The sequence below is a fragment of the Rhinopithecus bieti genome, unplaced genomic scaffold, assembly GCF_001698545.2.
Source record: "Rhinopithecus bieti isolate Rb0 unplaced genomic scaffold, ASM169854v2 scaffold_81659, whole genome shotgun sequence".
NCBI lineage: Eukaryota > Metazoa > Chordata > Mammalia > Primates > Cercopithecidae > Rhinopithecus > Rhinopithecus bieti.
Window position 1 is genome coordinate 1,649,986 of NW_016837762.1, and position 9,401 is coordinate 1,659,386.

Genomic DNA, 9,401 nt, shown 5'->3' on the forward strand with positions numbered 1-9,401 from the left:
TTTTTGGTCACAGGACCCCTTGACAACTCTTAAAAAAAAGTACTGAGGACCCCAAGAGCTTTTATTAATGTGGGGCACACCTATCAATACTTACTGTATTAGAAATTAAAACTGAGAACTTTAAAATATATGTATGTATATTTCATTTTAAATTATAATAATAAACCTATTACTGATAAAACATTTCTATGAAAATAACTCTATTTTCTAAAACAAAATACCATGAGGAAGATGGCATTGTTTTTTCATTTTGCAAATCTCTTTCATGTCTGGTTTGATTGAAAAAACTAGGTTCTCCTGTTTGCTTCTGCATTCGGTTTAGGTTCATTATCGCACACTCTGTCACCTGGAAAATGCCACTGTTCACATGTGAGAAAGTGAGAGTGAAAAAAGACAGATAACATCTTAGTATTATTAGGACCTTAGTTTTAACCCTGACAATCCCCTCAAAGGTCTCAGGGACAATCGGGGTCCCTGGACCATGTTTTCAGAACAGCTACTTTAAAGAGAGTTTGGAAACAGAAGGGCCGTTTCTGATTGTTCCATTTATGAGCAGGGAGAGGTACCCAGGTGTCAGAATGACCTATACAGCCCTAGATGGTTCTACACAGGAAAGAACTGCCCAGCCCAAAACAACAGGGTGCCCAGAAAGGAAGCTAGATTAGTTCCTGCGGTAGGTGATCTGGACTTTTGCATATTTGCCCAGCATAACTTTGTAAGAGCTTAATAAAGCTTTTTACATTTGTTAAATGAAAATGGTAGAACCAAATTGCAGATGAAATGGCTCACCTAATAACGCATCCAAATCAGATAGCTTTCATCATGCAGCATTTTAACTACCACAGACTGTGTAACAGAAATTATTGCATGTCCCAGGCAATGCCTAAGAAACTGCTGTTTGTAACCCAAACAGTCTGGCAGTGGTTAATCACATGCCTTTCCTCATTTTCTGTTGTAAACTTCTGCTGGACCTATGACCAGCTATCTGTGTGAGATGGTAAGCCTTCCCTACCCCACAGGAAGGAGCAGATCTGATGGGGCTCCCTGATTAGGATACCAAGGGAACAGGCAGCACTCTGTAAACCTTAGTGGACAATGTCTAAGATAAGCTGTGATAGGCTAGCATCCCTGCAATTTGGTTTTTAAAACCCCACAGTAAGTCATAAATCTGACTTGGTGTGGAATCGGTGGAATTAACAGGGATGTCGGGATCTGATTGTAGCCTGGAAGCCCCTGCTTTCTGAGGACCACACTGGAGGTGCACTCAGAATTCAGAAGGGTAGATTCTCCCACCCAGCCTCCCTCACCAGCTCCCTGGAGGTAACCAGTAGCTTTTCTCCTTTTGATAGTGTTTGTCATCAAGTCAGCTTTACTAGTTGTTTGCTTTTTTTTGCATCCTGATTAACCTCCTCAGAACCTTGCCATTATCAAGTCTCTCTGTTATTCAAAATGTTCAGTGCATCCTGTTGGCACATTGTATAAATATGCCATAGTTGTTTATACATCATCCTTTGATGACTATCTAGGCCGTGTAAAATTTTCTGCAATTATGAGCACTGTTCCTAATGCAGTTTCCAGCCTAGTATTCAAGAGCCTCCATGCTGTGTCGCCGATTAGGTTTCTTTACATCAGGCTCCACCCTTTGTAATCCTCTGCTTCAGCCGTGCTCCTGTGCCTGTGCCCACCCATCCACGCCTTTGTTCCTTCTCCTCGACATCACTAAAGGATCCTCTCACTTGTGGTCCCCGCTACTTGGGAGGCTGAGGCAGGAGGATCTCTTGAGCCCAGGAGTCTGAGGCTTCAGTGAGCTATGATGGCACCACTGTACCCAGCCTGGGTAAAAGAGCAAGACCCTGACTCTAAAAAAAAGAAGAAGAAAAAAAAAAGCATCCTCTCCATGGCTCTGTACTCATTGGTCCTGTGTGAGAGAGGCCCTCTCACTACAGCCTGACTGCGTGTTCGTATTACCTTTCTTTCTCCTCTGCCATTTGGGGAAATAAATTTTTTATTTCATTTAATTTTGATTTTTATTACTAGTGAGACTAATGATTGTTCCTGACTCAAATTTGTGAAGCATTTACCATCGGTGCCATGCGGTGGCACTTACTGCCTTGAAACATTTTTGTGTATATCCTGTTTCCACAAGTGGATTAATAAAGTAGACTGAGTAGGGTGGCTCAGGCCTATAATCCCAGCATTTTGGGAGTCCGAGGCGGAAGGATCACTTGAGGTCAGGAGTTTGAGACCAGCCTGGCCAACATGGTGAACCCCTGACTCCACTAAATATACAAAAATTAACTGGGTGTGGTGGTCTGCCCCTGTAATCCCAGCTACTCAGGAGGCTGAGGCAGGAGAATCGCTTGAGCCCAGAAGGTGGAGGTTGCAGTGAGCTGAGATTATGCCACTGCACTCCAGCCTGGGCAACAGAGTGAGACTCTGTCTCAAAAAATATATATAAAATAAAATAAGTAAAAATTTAAAATTTAAAAATAATACAGTGACCTGCAGTCAGGAATAGTTTCTCAGAGAGTCTTAAATGGAAGGGAGATCCCTGAAGCATCAGCTCAATTCAGTCAGTATCTTCTGGCTGTCATTTAACACAAAATGTATTAAGTATTTGAAAGTATACTTTTTAAAATTAAAAAAGTCTTAATATTCTCCTGTAGATTGAGTTATCCCACCCAAATGAAAACAACTTATAAAAGGAAAAAAAAATCAGTGCAAATAGATTTTAAAAAATGTTTTAAAAGGGTGGAAGCTCTCTCTAATCTCAGGCGCTCCAGTTCTTTTTGAATGAAAGCAACTTCATCACTGACGATTCACACCTTGTAAAATTCCCCCTCAGAAGTGTGCGTGGCCCATAAACACCCTTTTCTCAGGTGAGTGAAAGAGTTGAGAAGAGAGACCAGCGTGACAGTTCCACTGTGTCTGGCAAAGCCCCCCGGTGTCCCTACACACACACGGGCACTCCTCTACCCCTAGACAGAGATCTGGCCAAGCATAACCACCTACCTCCCTCTATCTGTAATTTAGGGAAACTGCTGCCGCCTCTCAACCCCCGCCCTGCAAAAGACTGCTTGCAGCAAACTCTAGAAACATACTGGAAAAGGAATAAAAATCACCACCCAGAGATTATTACTAATAATATTTCACAGAACTTTCCAAATACTGCACATGTGCACACACACATCCCATATTGGGGCTCACATCGCATATACAACGTGAGACAAAATTGGAATATAATAATAATATCTGCCACCTAGGGATGCTGAGCTTAAATGAGGTGATGTGTACAAAGTGTTCTAGCAGCACCAGCACACGGAAAGGAGTATGCAACTACGAACTGTCAGATTATACAGTGCCACACAGTTCTCCGTTCTCCATCTTACCTTTGAACTTTACATTTTATCATGATCCTATGTTTTTAAATATCCCTTGAAAATAGTTTTGATGTCTATATAAGTAATATATTCTATTTTAAAATATATCCCTTTTTTTTTTTTTTTTTAGGACAGGGTCTTGCTCTCTCACTCAGGCTGGAGTGGAGTGGCACAATCATAGCTCGCTGCAGCCTTAAATTCTTGGACTCAAGCGATCCCCCAACTTCAGCCTCTGGAATAGCTGGGACTACAGGCGTATAGCACCATGCCCAGCTAATTTTTTCTTTCTTTCTTTCTTTCCTTTTTTTTTTTTTTTTGAGACAGGGTCCCGCCCAAGCTGGAGTGCAGTGGCATGATATTGGCTGACTGCAACCTCCGTCTCCCAGGTTCAAGCGATTCTCCTGCTTCAGTCTCCTGAGTAGCTGGGACTACAGTCATGCACCCCCACCCTGGCTAATTTTTGTATTGTTTGTAGAGATGGGGTTATGCCATGCTGGCCAGGCTAGTTTCGAACTCCTCACCTCTGGTGATCTGCTCACCTCGACCTCCCAAAGTGCTGGGATTATAGGCATGAGCCACCATGCCCCACCTAATTTTTAAAAATATTTTGTAGAGACTGGGTCTCACTATGTTGCCCAGACTGGTTTCAAACTCCTGGCCTCAAGAGATCCTCCTGCCTCAGCCTCCCAAAGTGCTGGGATTACAGGCATGAGCCACCATGCCCAGCTTAAATATGCCACAATTTATTGATCATTTTTGCCTGTTGCTGGACATTCAGGTTGTTTCCTATTTATAATTATTATAAATAATACTGTGATGCTCTATTTAAAATTTTGATCACATCCCTGGTTATTTTCTTAGGATGGATTTCTAACATAGAATTTCTAAAACAAGAGGGCATACACATTGTTTAATATGTATATTACCACATTGCTTTCCAATTTATTCTCATTGGTCCTGTGTGAGAGCAGTCTTCTCAATACACCCTCACTGTATTTTAGTATTACCTTTCTTTCTCTTTTGCGATTTGGGGAAAGAAATTTTTTATTTCATTTAATTTTGATTTTTATTACTAGTTAGACTAAACTTTTATGATTATATTGGTCATGTGCCTTTTTTCTTTGACAAAAATTATATATATTAATTGTATATGGTATATAATATGATGTTTTGATGTATACACACACACACATGCGTCAAAATGATTAAATCAAACTGTTTAACATATCCAAACATCATTTTTTGGGTGAGAACATTTTTGGTGAGCCATTTTTAAGCATTCAATATAGTATTAACTACAGTCACCATGCTGTACAATAGATCCCCAGAACTTACACCTGTCTACCTGAAACTTTGTACCTTTTGACCAACTTCTCCCCATCCCCTCCCCTCCACCCCGACCCCTGCTACTTCCCAGGGTCCCTGGCAACCACCATTCTATTCTCTGCTTGACATTTTTTTTTAATTTGACTTTTTTCGATTCCACACATAAGTGAGATTATGCAGCATTTGTCTTTCTATGCCTGGCTTATTTCATTTAGTATGTTCTCTAGGCTCACCCACGTTGTTGCCAATGACAGGATTGTCTTCTTTTTTAAGGTTGAATACTACTTCATTGCATATATGTATCACATGTCCTTTATCCTTTCATCTACTGATGGGTTCATTCCATATCTTGGCTGTTGTGACTAACACTGCAATCAACATGGGAGTGCAGACATCTCTTTGGCGTACTGATTTCATTTCCTTTAGAAATATACCCAGAGGTGGGATTGCTGGATTATATGATAGTTCTATTTTAATATTTTTGAGAACTCCATACTGCTTTCCACATGGCTGTACCATGTATATATTTTTTTTCTTTGGGGGAATTTTCTGTTCCTATCCCCATTTTTATTTATGTTGTCTTTAATTGAATTGTAAAAAGACTTTGTAAATATCAATTGATAAGTGCTCCTTATGCATTAGAAATTCAGCTTTTCTATCACATTTTATTTTGTCCAGTTTATTTCATGGTCCTGGTTTTCATTTGCTCATTGATTCAGTGCATAGTCCCTGCATGCCTGCTATGTGCCGGGCCCTGCTACAGTGTTGGGGTTACAGCAGGGAGCAAAGAGACCAAAATCTCCATCCTCAGCGAACTTACGTTTTAGTGGGAGCATGTACACGAGAGTGTAATTTTACGAACAGAAACACCCAGTTCCTGGAATCCCTGTTTTGTAGTTTGATAAGTACCTGTGATTACTTAAATGTTGCTGCTCTAGTAATGCCATCTTCCTTTCAGAAAACCATTGCACCCATGTGAATATGGAAGAAGAAAGACCTCTGAGCTTTGGCTAATAGAGAAAATTAGATAATATTGTCGAATAAATATGACTGAAAAGACATCCTTAAGACTTTCAGATGGGATTTAAGGAATCAAGAGCATGCTTAAAAGTTATTTCCTTTTTTTCCCCTTTCATCTAGTCCCACAGGCGCCTCTAAATCCTTATAACCACTTGTTCATTCCACAGTCTGGACATGAAGTCTGGTGAAGTGAAAGCATAAAGGTGGGCTTGATGAGGACAGAGAAGCTTGGGGTCCGATAAACAGAGGGGACTGTTCCAGAAATGGCTTTACGGAATATCTGATACAACAAAGCTAACTTCACGTAAGATTCCTTTCCCTCAATCAAGGCATAGAAGAGCCACCAAGACCTTCACCGGGAGCAAAACTCCCTCTCCAGCCACGAGTGTGCCCATGCTACTCATGGACCAAAACCTTAGCACTTGGAAATGACTCCAGGGAAAGGCACAAACAGGATGTTGAATTGCCTGAGATTGTGTTTACAGTAGCAAAAGAATAGGGAATCAAAACAGAAATGTGGAGGTTACAGAAAAATAAAGGTCTATTTCTTATACATTTGAAAGATTTTGTTGTTGCTTTTTAAAAAAGGGATCAAAAAAAAGAGATCATCACCTAAACACTTAACATAAGAAATTCCAGCAGTTCTTCAGAAGAAACTGAAAATGCATCCAAAATTCCATTAAAATAGCACAACTTCAAGTTAACTTCTAAAACTGCAATATGGACGGCATTATCTGTTCCAATATTTCCAAGGTGGAGACCATCAATTCCTTCTTCACAGATTGGCTGCTCACAAGCACCACATGCCTAAATATCCCTCAAGAGCTAAGATAAAGATAACTAGCTCCAAAAGTTGCCCAGCACACAAGCAAGGACCTTGTGAAGCCAGGATCTCCAGATAGTCCTACTCAAAGATTCCGCCTTCTTCTCCTCTCCTTGCATGGCGCAGGCCCCACTCTGCAAGCCCCCTGGGCCCTTTCCCTCCATCAGTCTCAGCTTCCTCCTGGCTGAAGCAGAGCTGGCTCTTGCTGGGAGGAAGTGAGTAAACGAAGGGCCACAGAATTCAGATTAGTGGTGTCTGGAAAAGATGCCCAACACCACTAATCATTAGAGAAATGCAGAGCAAAACCACAATGAGATGATATTTCATACCCATTAGGATGCCTATTATTTACAAAAAAAAAAAAAAAAAAAGGATGAGGAGGAATAGGAATAGGGACCCTTGTACACTGTTGGTGCGAATGTAAAATGGTACAGCCAATGGAAAGCCATGTGATCCAGCTATTCCATCTCTGGGTATATTCCCAAAAGAACTGAAAGTGGGGAGCTCAGTTATTTGTACACCCACGTTCATAGCTGCAGGTGGAAGCTCCCAAAATATTCACGGAGGGATGAATGGAAAAGGAAAATGTGATACCTGCATACAATGCAGTTTATTCAGCCTTATCCAGGAAGGAAATCCTGACACAGCCTACGACATGGATGGACCTTGAAGACGTATGGTAAGTTAAATAAGCCAGCCACAGGCAAACACCGTATGACTCAATTTACATGAGGTCTCTAAGAGTAGACAAATTCATAGGGACAGAAAGTAGAATGGCGATTGTTCCGGCTAGAGGAGGGGAATCGTGAGTTACTGTGTAATGGGTAGGAAGTTTCTGTTTCCGAAGATGAAAAGGTTCTGGAAATGGATGGTGGTGACAGTTGCATAACCATGTGAATGCACTTAGTGCCACTGAACTGTGCGCCTAAAAATATTGGCGGGGCACGGTGGCTCACGCCTGTAATGTAATCCCAGCACTTTGGGAGGCCGAGACGGGCGGATCACTAGGTCAGGAGTTCGAGACCAGCCTGGTCAGCATGGCGAAACCCCGTCTCTACTAAAAACACAAAAATTAGCTGGGCGTGGTGGCTGGCAGGCGCCTGTAATCCCAACTACTAGGGAGGCTGAGGCAGGAGAATCGCTCGAACCCGGGAGGCGGAGGTTGCAATGAGCCAAGATCGCGGCGTTGCACTCCAGCAACAGGGCAAGACTCTGTTTCAAAAAAAAAAAAAAAAAAAAAAAAAATTCAGAAGTCAGGGAAAGGGAGAAGCCTTCAATGGCCATTTCAAACTGGAAGGTTATCTTAATTGCCACTCCCTCTATAAGGCTTTTTTGATGTCCCCTAAACCATGCATTCTCAACGGAGGCCATATCCCCCAAAATGGGGTGCGAATTGGTTCTTAGGAGGTGGCAAAAATCTTTATTCTTTTTATGTACGGAGCACAGATACACATACAGTATACACCGATACACAACCTATCTATGTTCGTTGCATTTTATGGGGTGAGAGGTGATGAGATGAAAAACTGTCTAAAGAGAAGGGACAGTAGCAGCAACCCAGAAAAAGGGTTAGGCCCCCGAAGTCTGGGGCCTAAGCGGACGTAACGCTCCATCCTTTCAACCTGTACAGCACGTGGTTCTTCCCTCCAAGCGTGTCGTATTCTGTCCGTGTGACCTACTCCCTTTGGCAGGTTCTCCTCTGGGTCCCCGGTTACTGGTGGCGCGCCCGGCCGGCCGGGTGCCCGCCGCAGAGCAGGCACAGCGCGCAGCCATTGCCGAGTCCTGGCCGGCTGCGGACCACTGGCCGCTGCAGCCACCAGGGGCGCGCTTCGTCCCCAGAAAAGCCCGGGGTCACGCGGCCTCACCCGCCCCCTCCCTCGCGCCGGGGCTCGGCCTCTCCCCTCGCGATGGCCGCCGGGCACCTCGGCCGCTTCCGCCGCCTCCTCGGCGCGCCCCGCCGCTGCTCTGCCAGTGCTTGGGGTGGCGACGCCAAGGGTGGCGAAAGCCGCTGCCGGCTCCGCGGAAATCTGTACACACCGCGGCGAGGTCTGAGTAACCGGGTCTCTGTGGCGCAATCGGTTAGCGCGTTCGGCTGTTAACCGAAAGGTTGGTGGTTCGAGCCCACCCAGGGACGGCCAGTGCTTCTTTTCCCGAGACAACGTTTACGAGATGGTTCATTTTAAAACTGCAATAGTGAGATTTTTAATCGAATAGGAGCAAGACGCTACAACGTGTCTAGGACAAGGACAGACAAATATCCTCTTAATGTGTGGTGCCTACTGGCTGGGCCCAAGGGAAGGGCTGTGTCTGCACTGCAAGCCATGGTTTGGCGATTTTATTCCTACCACTTATCCAAGGGAAACTTGCACGTGTGCTTCAGGAGACCTTCCCAACAATGCGCACAAAGGGCAGTCTTTGAAATAGCAAAACATCAACTCAATTGCTCATTGACCTGTGAATTTATAAATTCCATTGGTGACTCTCAGAAAAATCTGGCACCACCGAAAAGCAACTGTAGTTATTTCAGATTGCCTTCTTTGCTTCCAAAAGCATGAGCAGCCTTCCAGATGAAAACGTGTAGAGGAGTCATTTTAAAGCATATGGAAGCTTACCATCTTAAGAAACTATTTATTCAGTTAAGATCTGTTACAGCTTTTGGACAACGGATTTAAATCTAGGGGAAAATGTTAATGTTTACCTTAGATTGCTGACAGAATTAACCCTGAAATTAGACTCTAGCAGAAATTGTACAGATTCCTGTTACAAGCTCTTGAATGACATATTTTCAACTCTGCTCTGACAGAGGACACATATTTTTCAAGCAGAAGATTCACATAAGACTTTAAAGACAG

The 9,401-nt window shown here is 43.2% G+C and overlaps 1 non-coding gene across 1 annotated transcript; it reads left to right on the top strand.

Moving 5' to 3' along the window:
* The first annotated feature begins 8,609 nt into the window (after positions 1-8,609).
* TRNAN-GUU (transfer RNA asparagine (anticodon GUU)) lies at positions 8,610-8,683 on the top strand. Its single transcript has one exon. It is a non-coding gene; the product is annotated as a tRNA-Asn (tRNA).
* Positions 8,684-9,401: the final 718 nt, after the last annotated feature.